The following is a 9,493-nucleotide window of genomic DNA, read 5'->3' as shown; positions in this document are numbered from 1 at the left end:
TTAAAGAATACGTATTTCTTGCGTTATTGGGGACAGTCTGCACGCAGCTACCGATGCGATTCCTTTAATTTTCATGAGAGCGTCAAATTATGGTGAATGCGCAGGCAAGCACTTTATAACAGTCGAGTAAAAAAAGTTTGTGCTATCCGCTTGCATCTGCAGAGTGCAAGAGTGAAAAGTTATTCCTTTTGTGAGTGTTTGTGTTTTATTATGACCAACTGACGCGAACAGAGTCAAAAATTTAATACGGTGACGGCATGCTAAGCTAGGTTATCTTTCCTGCAGTGTCATTTTCGCCTATCATTCTGAGTAGGAACATACAGAAATTATCTTATCGCAGAGTTCTATTGAAATAACTCTAGATACTTTTGTTTATTGATTTTTCTTCATGAGGGGGGAGGGGGAGGGGGCAGTGTTGAAAGTGAATAAAGCCGCTTTTCAGACCAAGGTTTTTAAAGTTTAACGAAAATTTTAGTTATATAAAACAGACGAAATAAATTATGTTTTTAAAAAATAAATTGGTGAAAAATTTTATGATTTTTAATTTTCTGCAGTTTGTTTTACACACTAGAAAGTGCGTAGTTAAAGATGATGACCGAGCGAGGTGGCGCAGTGGCTAGCACACTGTACTCTCATTCGGAAGGACGACGGTTCAATCCCGCGTTCAGCCATCCTGATTAAGGTTTTCCGTGACTTTCCTCAATCGCTTCAGGCTAATGCCGGCATGGTTCCTTTGAAAGGGCACGGTCGACTTCCTTCCCTGTCCTTCCGTAATTCGGTGAGACCGATGACCTCGCTGCCTGGTCTCCTTCCTCCCCCTCCCCCCTCCCCAAAAAAGTTGATGATGCTGATACTGCTGTGATCTAAAAGTGATCATCATGAACATGATAATTTTCACGTACTACGAAGGAGAGGAAATGATGAGCACTACAGTAGGACCCAGTGACACTGCAGGAAGCATTTAGTAGTTGTTGAGGGGGAGATTGGAGGAGGGAGAACGCGGAATGATGGGGTGAGAAGAGAGGCTGCTGATACGGCCGGAAGGAAGGTTATATCTCGGGGCAGATTACATTGTAGGGTAGTGGCAGTAACGGTAAAGAGGACGCAGCGCTCTGGGCACTGAATTCGTATACAGGGCGGATGAGATCAAATTTTCGTGCGACCATTCTGATTTAGAATATCTCCAGCTTCGCTAAATCAGCTCAGGAAAATCCCAGAATGATTTTGTTGAAAGGCTGCAGCCAGTTCCTGGGCTGCTTTAACTCTAATGACTGCGACATTCGCTGGCAATTGAACTCTAACTTAGTTTCGATTCTTTACTAAAAGTTATACAGGTATTTAGCACAATATTCCCAGCAGATTTGGTTTCACGTTATTTATACTTCCTTTACGTTTGCCTGTGTTTTTCATATGTTGAAGCAAAAATCATTCAGCCAAACAAACATGTAACAAGGGTCCTTTTTTTTTTTTAAACTGAACCTTTATAAAAACTTGTCACACCAATGAATATGTAGATTATGCGTATCTTATCTGAAACTTCTTACCTTCTTCCAATTTGGTTCCTAAACATATGATTATCTGTTTCCATGCACGGCCATCTTCTACAACAGCTGTTGTGAATCAGTTAATATCGGTTTCTTCCGTCTTAAAGCTTAGTGTAGTGAGCTCATGAGGGGAAAAACAGTAATAACTGATAAATAATTCTCGACGAAATGCCTATGCAACTATCATCATTATCATCAGCGAATGAAATTCTGTTTTGAGAATTCTACTACTACTGAAGTAATTAATCAGTTCCAATGAGTCCTGAGAATACAGTTGACCATCTTAAAGAAAATAAAAAAAATATTTCTACAGCTTATCTTTTCCGCAGCGAACCTTCCAGATTTCACAGCATGTACGCATTCTACGCATTGTGGCGTCTAACGCAATTAGATATAGTGGTTTAGCTACATTCGAATCGTTTTACTACTGAAAGACAAAATTCTTTCAGATAACAGATCTGTAATCATATTGGCTTAGTCGGACGCAATACTCGGTGGAGCATGTTTTGGTCTACTCTATGCTAGGGGTAAGCTACAGGGAGAGACGGGTCATATACAATATGTACAACAACCAAGAGGGAATAATAAGAATGGACGATCAAGAACGAACTGCTCGTATTAAGAAGGGTGTAAGACAAGGCTGTAGCCTTTCGCCCCTACTCTTCAATCTGTACATCGAGGAAGCAATGATGGAAATAAAAGAAAGGTTCAGGAGTGGAATTAAAATACAAGGTGAAAGGATATCAATGATACCATTCGCTGATGACATTGCTATCCTGAGTGAAAGTGAAGAAGAATTAAATGATCTGCTGAACGGAATGAACAGTCTAATGAGTACACAGTGTGGTTTGAGAGTAAATCGGAGAAAGACGAAGGTAAAGGGAAGTAGTAGAAATGAGAACAGCGAGAAACTTAACATCAGGATTGATGGTCACGAAGTCAATGAAGTTAAGGAATTCTGCTACCTAGGCAGTAAAATAACCAATGACGGACGGAGCAAGGAGGACATCAAAAGCAGACTCGCTATGGGAAAAAAGGAAATTCTGGCCAAGAGAAGTCTACTAATATCAAATACCAGCCTTAATTTGAGGAAGAAATTTCTGAGGATGTACGTCTGGAGTACAGCATTGTATGGTAGTGAACCATGAACTGTGGGAAAACCGGAACAGAAGAGAATCGAAGCATTTGAGATGTGGTGCTATAGACGAATGTTGAAAATTAGGTGGACTGATAAGGTAAGGATTGAGGAGGTTCTACGCAGAATCGGAGAGGAAAGGAATATGTGGAAAAACTGATAAGGAGAAGGGACAGGATGATAGGACATCTGCTAAGACACGAAGGAATGACTTCCATGGTACTAGAGGGAACTGTAGAGGGCAAAAACTGTAGAGGAAGACAGAGATTGGAATACGTCAAGCAAATAATTGAGGACGTAGGTTGCACGTGCTACTCTGAGATGAAGAGGTTGGCACAGGAAACGAATTCGTGGCGGGCCACATCAAACCAGTCAGTAGACTGATGACCAAAAAAAAAAATGCTGTCCTTCAGTGCAATTTTACGAGCCTGATTATAGTAGAACATTCATTTTCAATGTTTTCAATTGCTCTTTCCAAGAAGTTTCCACAGAGAGCAGTATTAGCTCTCAAAATTACAGCAGCAAATTCAAGTAAGATAGTCTTCGCTTTCTGGACGTAGGGTGTGCTGTCGCAGTGTATCACACAATATTTAAAAAAACTAAACTGCACCCGAACAGGCCATGAAGGCCCAACGGTACCGACCGGCCGCCGCATCATCCTCAGGCCAAACGCGTCACTGGATGTGGAAATATAGGGGCACGTGGTCAGCATACCGCTCTCCAGGTCGTATGTCAGTTTGCGAGACCGGAGCCGCTGCTTCTCAGTCAAGTGGCTCCTCAGTTTGCCTCACAAGGGCTGAGTGCACCCCGCTTGCCAACAGCGCCCGGCACACCGGATGGTCACCCATCCTAATGCTAGCCCAGCCCGACATCGCTTAACTTCCGTGACCTGACGGGAACCGGTGTTACCACTGCGGCAAGGCCATTGGCATCTCACAATATTCGATTGCCACAAATCATCAACAGACTTCGCTAACAATCAAAGAATATCATTCCGAGATTGCTATAGTGTATTTATTTATTTATTTATTTATCTTTATTAATGTTCCCTCAACTAGGTTAACTAATATGGACTGTGTTACATTTCTGAAACAAATTGTAAAAACAAAGATTCATAAGTATTGTTATTTTTATAGCTATTAAAAGACGTACCTTTTTAGGCTGGGTATCACTTCCACGTACGCGCGGCACGAGCAAGCCATTAATGTTTATTTTTCCCTGGGCAGCAGGTCAGACGTTGGAGTGTGGACCGTGGACGCAAAACGGTTAGTCTATATTGACTAGTGGTGCACTTAGAGGTGCAGCTACGACCATGCAGAAATCAACAGTTCGTGAAGTTTGTGCGAATTCGGTTCGATGCAGGGAAAAAATAACCAACACACTAACGTGTGTACATATTAAAGTTACACATACAAAAAATCTGCACTTATACCCATTACACCTTGCGTTTTTTTAAAATTTAAAATGTATTCAAAAAGTTTTTAAAATTGTGTAGATCGCAAATAATATACGATCGTAAAAACTGATAACTTGTTTCTGTTGTTCAGACAACCATCTTCAGATTTGGAAATGATACCTTGTTTCTATTGTTCATACAATCATCTTCAGATCTGGAAGAACAATCTAAAACAGGTTAAACTTGACGAAATAATCTTCAAGCACATACACATTTGTGTGAGGTAACGTATAAAGGTTACGACGTACCAGTCATGATAACGCATCATGCCAGCGTACGCAAGACAGACGGACTGCATCGTCTGTATAATTGGCATTATATAGACGCTGACATTCTTTACCGTGATTTCTGTGCCTTTACTTCTGCACTTTAACTTACTTCAAATGTGTATATGCTTGAAGATTATTTCTTTCAGTTTAAAATAAGGCCATTTTCTGTTCAAATGGTTCAAATGGCTCTAAGCTCTATGGGACTTAACATCTGATGTCATCAGTCCCCTAGACTTAGAACTACGTAAATCTAACTAACCTAAGGATAGCACACACATCCCTGCCCGAGGCAGGTTTCTCACTTGCGACAGCAGCAGCCTAGAACCGCTCGACCACAGCGGCCGGCCCATTTTCTGTTTTCTCTTGTTCTTTCAGATCTGAAAATGATTGTATGGTCAAGCGAAACTAGCAATCAGGTTTTTAAATTGTGTATTATTTGTGATCTAGACAATTTAAAAAAGCTACAATACATTTAAAGAAAATTTAAGAATTCTGAGATTGCTTTTCTGCTTTTCTCCATGTTAGGTACTACTATCTAATATGTTGCTGTGACCTTATTCCCTGTTGGGGCATGGCCATTTTGACCGTGTATGTAGCTCTACCATTGTTTCTCCCCACAAATATATGTATCTAGTTAACCTTTACAATGATTACATCAATCCTTCATATAATACTGAAACAAAATCTAATAATTATCTAAACTTGAGTATTACGTAAGGCTGCGCGACTTACGACGTCTCAGTTGCCACCACTGTCTGTTCAGCTAGTCTCCTTTCTGTAGGCCTCCGTAAACAGTTGCCTCCTAGACATGCTCCTTCCATGTACTTCGTGGGCCTCTCCTTCCTTCTCCCTTGTGGAGTTTATTTTCAAGTTCGCTTCGACCGCCCAACGTCATCTATCCTTTCTAGAGGGCCACGTCGCAATAGCGGTTTTATTTCTGTTACATCTATTATCGTCTTGGTGGCTCCTGTAATCTCTCTTATTGTATTGTTTTTCAAATTGCCCATCGACGAAAAGCCCCATCTTTCTCTACAAAAATCAGTTTCCAGTAGCCAGTTTCTCACTGGCTCTTATTTACCTCTCACGTTCCTGCACGGTGAGTAGCAATACTCTCAACAAGGGATTTAGATATGATCTGCTTCGTCGTTTTTGGTAGTCCAGAGAACAGAATTGTCCAACTATTCTTTTACCTTGGTTCATTTTGCTATTTGCATCAATTGTGCTTATCCTAATATTAATTAAAATAACAATAAAAAGGAAAAAATAATAAAATTAAGCAAAAACTAACGTACAGTCATTCTAAAGTTAAATTTAGAGGTGAAATTTCCAGAAGTTTTGAGAGTAAAACTTGAGTCAGAGAGGGACAGACTACCCCAGCTGCTCTTCCATTGTGCTATGGAAAACATCATGAGGAAATAGTGAATGTCATTATGACAAATTCAGATCAGGAGGAAATCAGATTAAGTTACGAAAGGAACAACTTAACGTAGACTGTCTAATTTGAGTAGGCGACCTCACTATTTTTTCAGACTAAATGCAAACAGATGATAGATAGGACTGCTGAAAGAACAAGCTGAAAAAACAGGCTTACAAATCTCTTTAGAGAAAACCAAATTTATTACAAATATTAAAGTCGCTTCCAAATAATGAAATCTAAATATGGCAAAGTTGAGAGAACTAACAAATTCAAGTATATGGGAGAAGCAATTGAGTAAGAAGTTTTGGAGAAGGAAGTCTCCAAACCAAGAGTCAATAAGATGAAAACACCTTACTACCTCAATAAGAATATATATAATAAGAAATGAGTATCGCTCAAGACTAAAGTTTGACACTACTCTACAGTAACTTACCCAGAAGCACATTATGCAGCAGAATGTTTAACTCTAAACAAAAAGGCGATGGTGGAATCACTGAGAAGTAGAAGAAAGAAAAATACTAAGGTCAATTTTGGGACTAGTTAAAGGCCAAACACAATACAGGAGATATAATAGTGAACTTTATACACTATTAAGAACAGAAGAATAACTTTCTATAGCCTTATCTAAAGGACGAATCCCAAGAGACTGACTAAAAGGCTGCTCACTTATTTCGGTAGAGCACATGACGCAAAACAACTAGAACGGGCAAGGACCATCACCGGATTCCCCAAAAAAATTCTGAGGAACGACTGCCACTCAGGAATAAATCTCAAGATTCCAGAGGTTTCCATTAAAAAACAATAAGACTGAAGCCAGCTGACAGAAGAAAGCAGGGAAAAACATCGAGAAACGAGACAAACCTGGAAGAAATGAAAAGAGAAACAGATGAAATACTTAATGCATACCGGCTTATACGTAAAAAAGGAAAAGCGGAATCTGAGAGGTTAAACGAAAACAGAATAGAAAAGAAAGAAACAGTAACAAGAAGAGATTTGTAATTATTCTAAACAATTGTGCAAGTGGTCACAATTATTATGCAAGTTTTGAAGTTTTCTGAAGAAATTTTGATGGCCAGGGTCTTTTTTGTCCAATTTCCTTCTCGCACTAGCTTCGCGATCCTCATGGATCCGAAAACAAGTGGATGGTTTTCTGGAGTTTTTCTCAATTTCTGTCCAGAACTTTCTGAAAGCGGCCGGACAACAAACAGGATTTCAACTATTGCCTTCTGGGTGGGCCTCACTGCCTCAGTATATTTGAAAAATGACATGATTTCGCCAGGCTGTGTTTTGAATTACTTTACTTACACTGCTAGTTTCAGATACTGTCCATTTTCAAGTGTGTCTAAAAACATACAACACATAATAACAAAAAATATAAAATAGAAAAAATAGAAAAAATGGAAAAAGAGAGGAAATACATGAAAATTATATTACATTGGATACAGAATTAATTAAACATAATGTTTACCTATAATAACAGATGTGGACACGGATGTGGACGAATAGCTAGACACACACGCACTAGACACATACTGTGCAGTATGTACATATAGATCATGTACAGCACTACGTCCATTTTGACGTCTTACTGCTATTTGATTTACCTTCGACACATTCTTATTTTACCTTAATTATTTCCTGTATGGACATCGGTTATCTATGAAGCCTGATAAGTTTTTTTTTCCTGCGCTTGATTTCTGATGTCCGTGTTTTCATATGCTGTGGTTGTGAACGATTGGTCTAAAAAAAAAAAAAAAAAAAAAAAAAAGAGAGAGAGAGAGAGAGAGAGAGAGAAAAAACCATGGGTAGCTTTTTCTTTATAGTTATTTCATCCCCCCCTCGCCCCATATGGGCGAGAGGGGGTGAGGGGCTTTCAGCGATACCGTCAACCAGTTCTGCAATGAACTGACAAGAATCTTCAAATGAGATGAAAAAATGCTAAACAGAAATGTGAGATATTTACAATGAATTTAAAATCATTTTTAAAGGTGAAAATAAAATGGCTGTTTTTATATACAATAAACAAGGCCCCGGGAGTAGCCAACATTCCATTAGAACTACTGACGGCCTTGGGAGAGCCAGTCCTGACAAAACTCTACCATCTGGTGAGCAAAATGTATGATACAGGCGAAATACCCTCAGACTTCAAGAAGAATATAATAATTCCAGTCCCAAAGAAAGCAGGCGTTGACAGATGTGAAAACTACCGAACTATCAGTTTCATAAGTCACGGCTGCAAAATACTAACGCGAATTTGTTACAGACGAATGGAAAAACTGGTAGAAGCCGACCTTGGGGAAGATCAGTTTGGATTCCGTAGAAATGTGGGGACACGTGAGGCAATACTGACCCTACGACTTATATTAGAAGGTAGATTAAGAAAAGGCAAACCTACGTTTCTAGCATTTGTAGACTTAGAGAAAGCTTTTGACAATGTTGACTGGAATACTCTCTTTCAAATTCTGAAGGTGGCAAGAGTAAAATACAGGGAGCTAAAGGCTATTTACAATTTGTACAGAAACCAGATGGCAGTTATAAGAGTCGAGGGACATGAAACGGAAGCAGTGGTTGGGAAGGGAGTAAGACAGGGTTGTAGCCTCTCCCCGATGTTATTCAATCTGTATATTGAGCAAGCAGTAAAGGAAACAAAAGAAAAATTCGGAGTAGGTATTAAAATCCACGGAGAAGAAGTAAAAACTTTAAATATCGCCGATGACATTGTATTTCTGTCAGAGACAGCAAAGGACTTGGAAGAGCAGTTGAACGGAATGGATATTGTCTTGAAAGGAGGATATAGGATGAACATCAACAAAAGCAAAACGAGAGTAATGGAATGTAGTCGAATTAAGTCGGGTGATGCTGAGGGAATTAGATTAGGAAATGAGACACTTAAAGCAGTAAAGGAGTTTTGCTATTTGGGGAGCGAAATAACTGATGATGGTCGAAGTAGAGCGGATATAAAATGTAGACTGGCAATGGAAAGGAAAGCGTTTCTGAAGAAGAAAAATTTGTTAACATCGGGTATAGATTTAAGTGTCAGGAAGTCGTTTCTGAAAGTATATGTACGGAGTGTAGCCATGTATGGAAGTGAAACATGGACGATAAATAGTTTGGACAAGAAGAGAATAGAAGCTTTCGAAATGTGGTGCTACAGAAGAATGCTGAAGATTAGATGGGTAGATCACATAACGAATGATGAGGTACTGAATAGGACTGGGGAGAAGAGGAATTTGTGGCACAACTTGACTAGAAGAAGGGATCGGTTGGTAGGACATGGCTCTAAACACTATGGGACTTAACATCTTTGGTCATCAGTCCCCTAGAACTTAGAACTACTTAAACCTAACTAACCTAAGGACATCACACAACACCCAGTCATCACGAGGCAGAGAAAATCGCTGACCCCGCCGGAAATCGAACCCGGGAACCCGGGCGTGGGAAGCGAGAACGCTACCGCACGACCACGAGCTTTGGACGGTAGGACATGTTCTGAGGCATCAAGGGATCACAAATTTAGTATTGGAGGGCAGCGTGGAGGGTAAAAATCGTAGAGGGAGACCAAGATATGAATACACTAAGCAGATTCAGAAGGATGTAGGTTGCAGTAGGTACTGGGAGATGAAGAAGCTTGCACAGGATGGAGTAGCGTGGAGAGATGCATCAAACCAGTCT

General features: G+C 39.9%; 1 pseudogene; it reads right to left on the bottom strand.

Moving 5' to 3' along the window:
* Window positions 1-3,491: 3,491 nt before the first annotated feature.
* LOC124796512 lies at window positions 3,492-3,609 on the bottom strand (annotated as a pseudogene).
* Window positions 3,610-9,493: the final 5,884 nt, after the last annotated feature.

Source organism: Schistocerca piceifrons, chromosome 4 (assembly GCF_021461385.2).
Source record: "Schistocerca piceifrons isolate TAMUIC-IGC-003096 chromosome 4, iqSchPice1.1, whole genome shotgun sequence".
Classification (NCBI taxonomy): domain Eukaryota; kingdom Metazoa; phylum Arthropoda; class Insecta; order Orthoptera; family Acrididae; genus Schistocerca; species Schistocerca piceifrons.
This window is presented reverse-complemented; position numbering and strand designations above follow the sequence as displayed.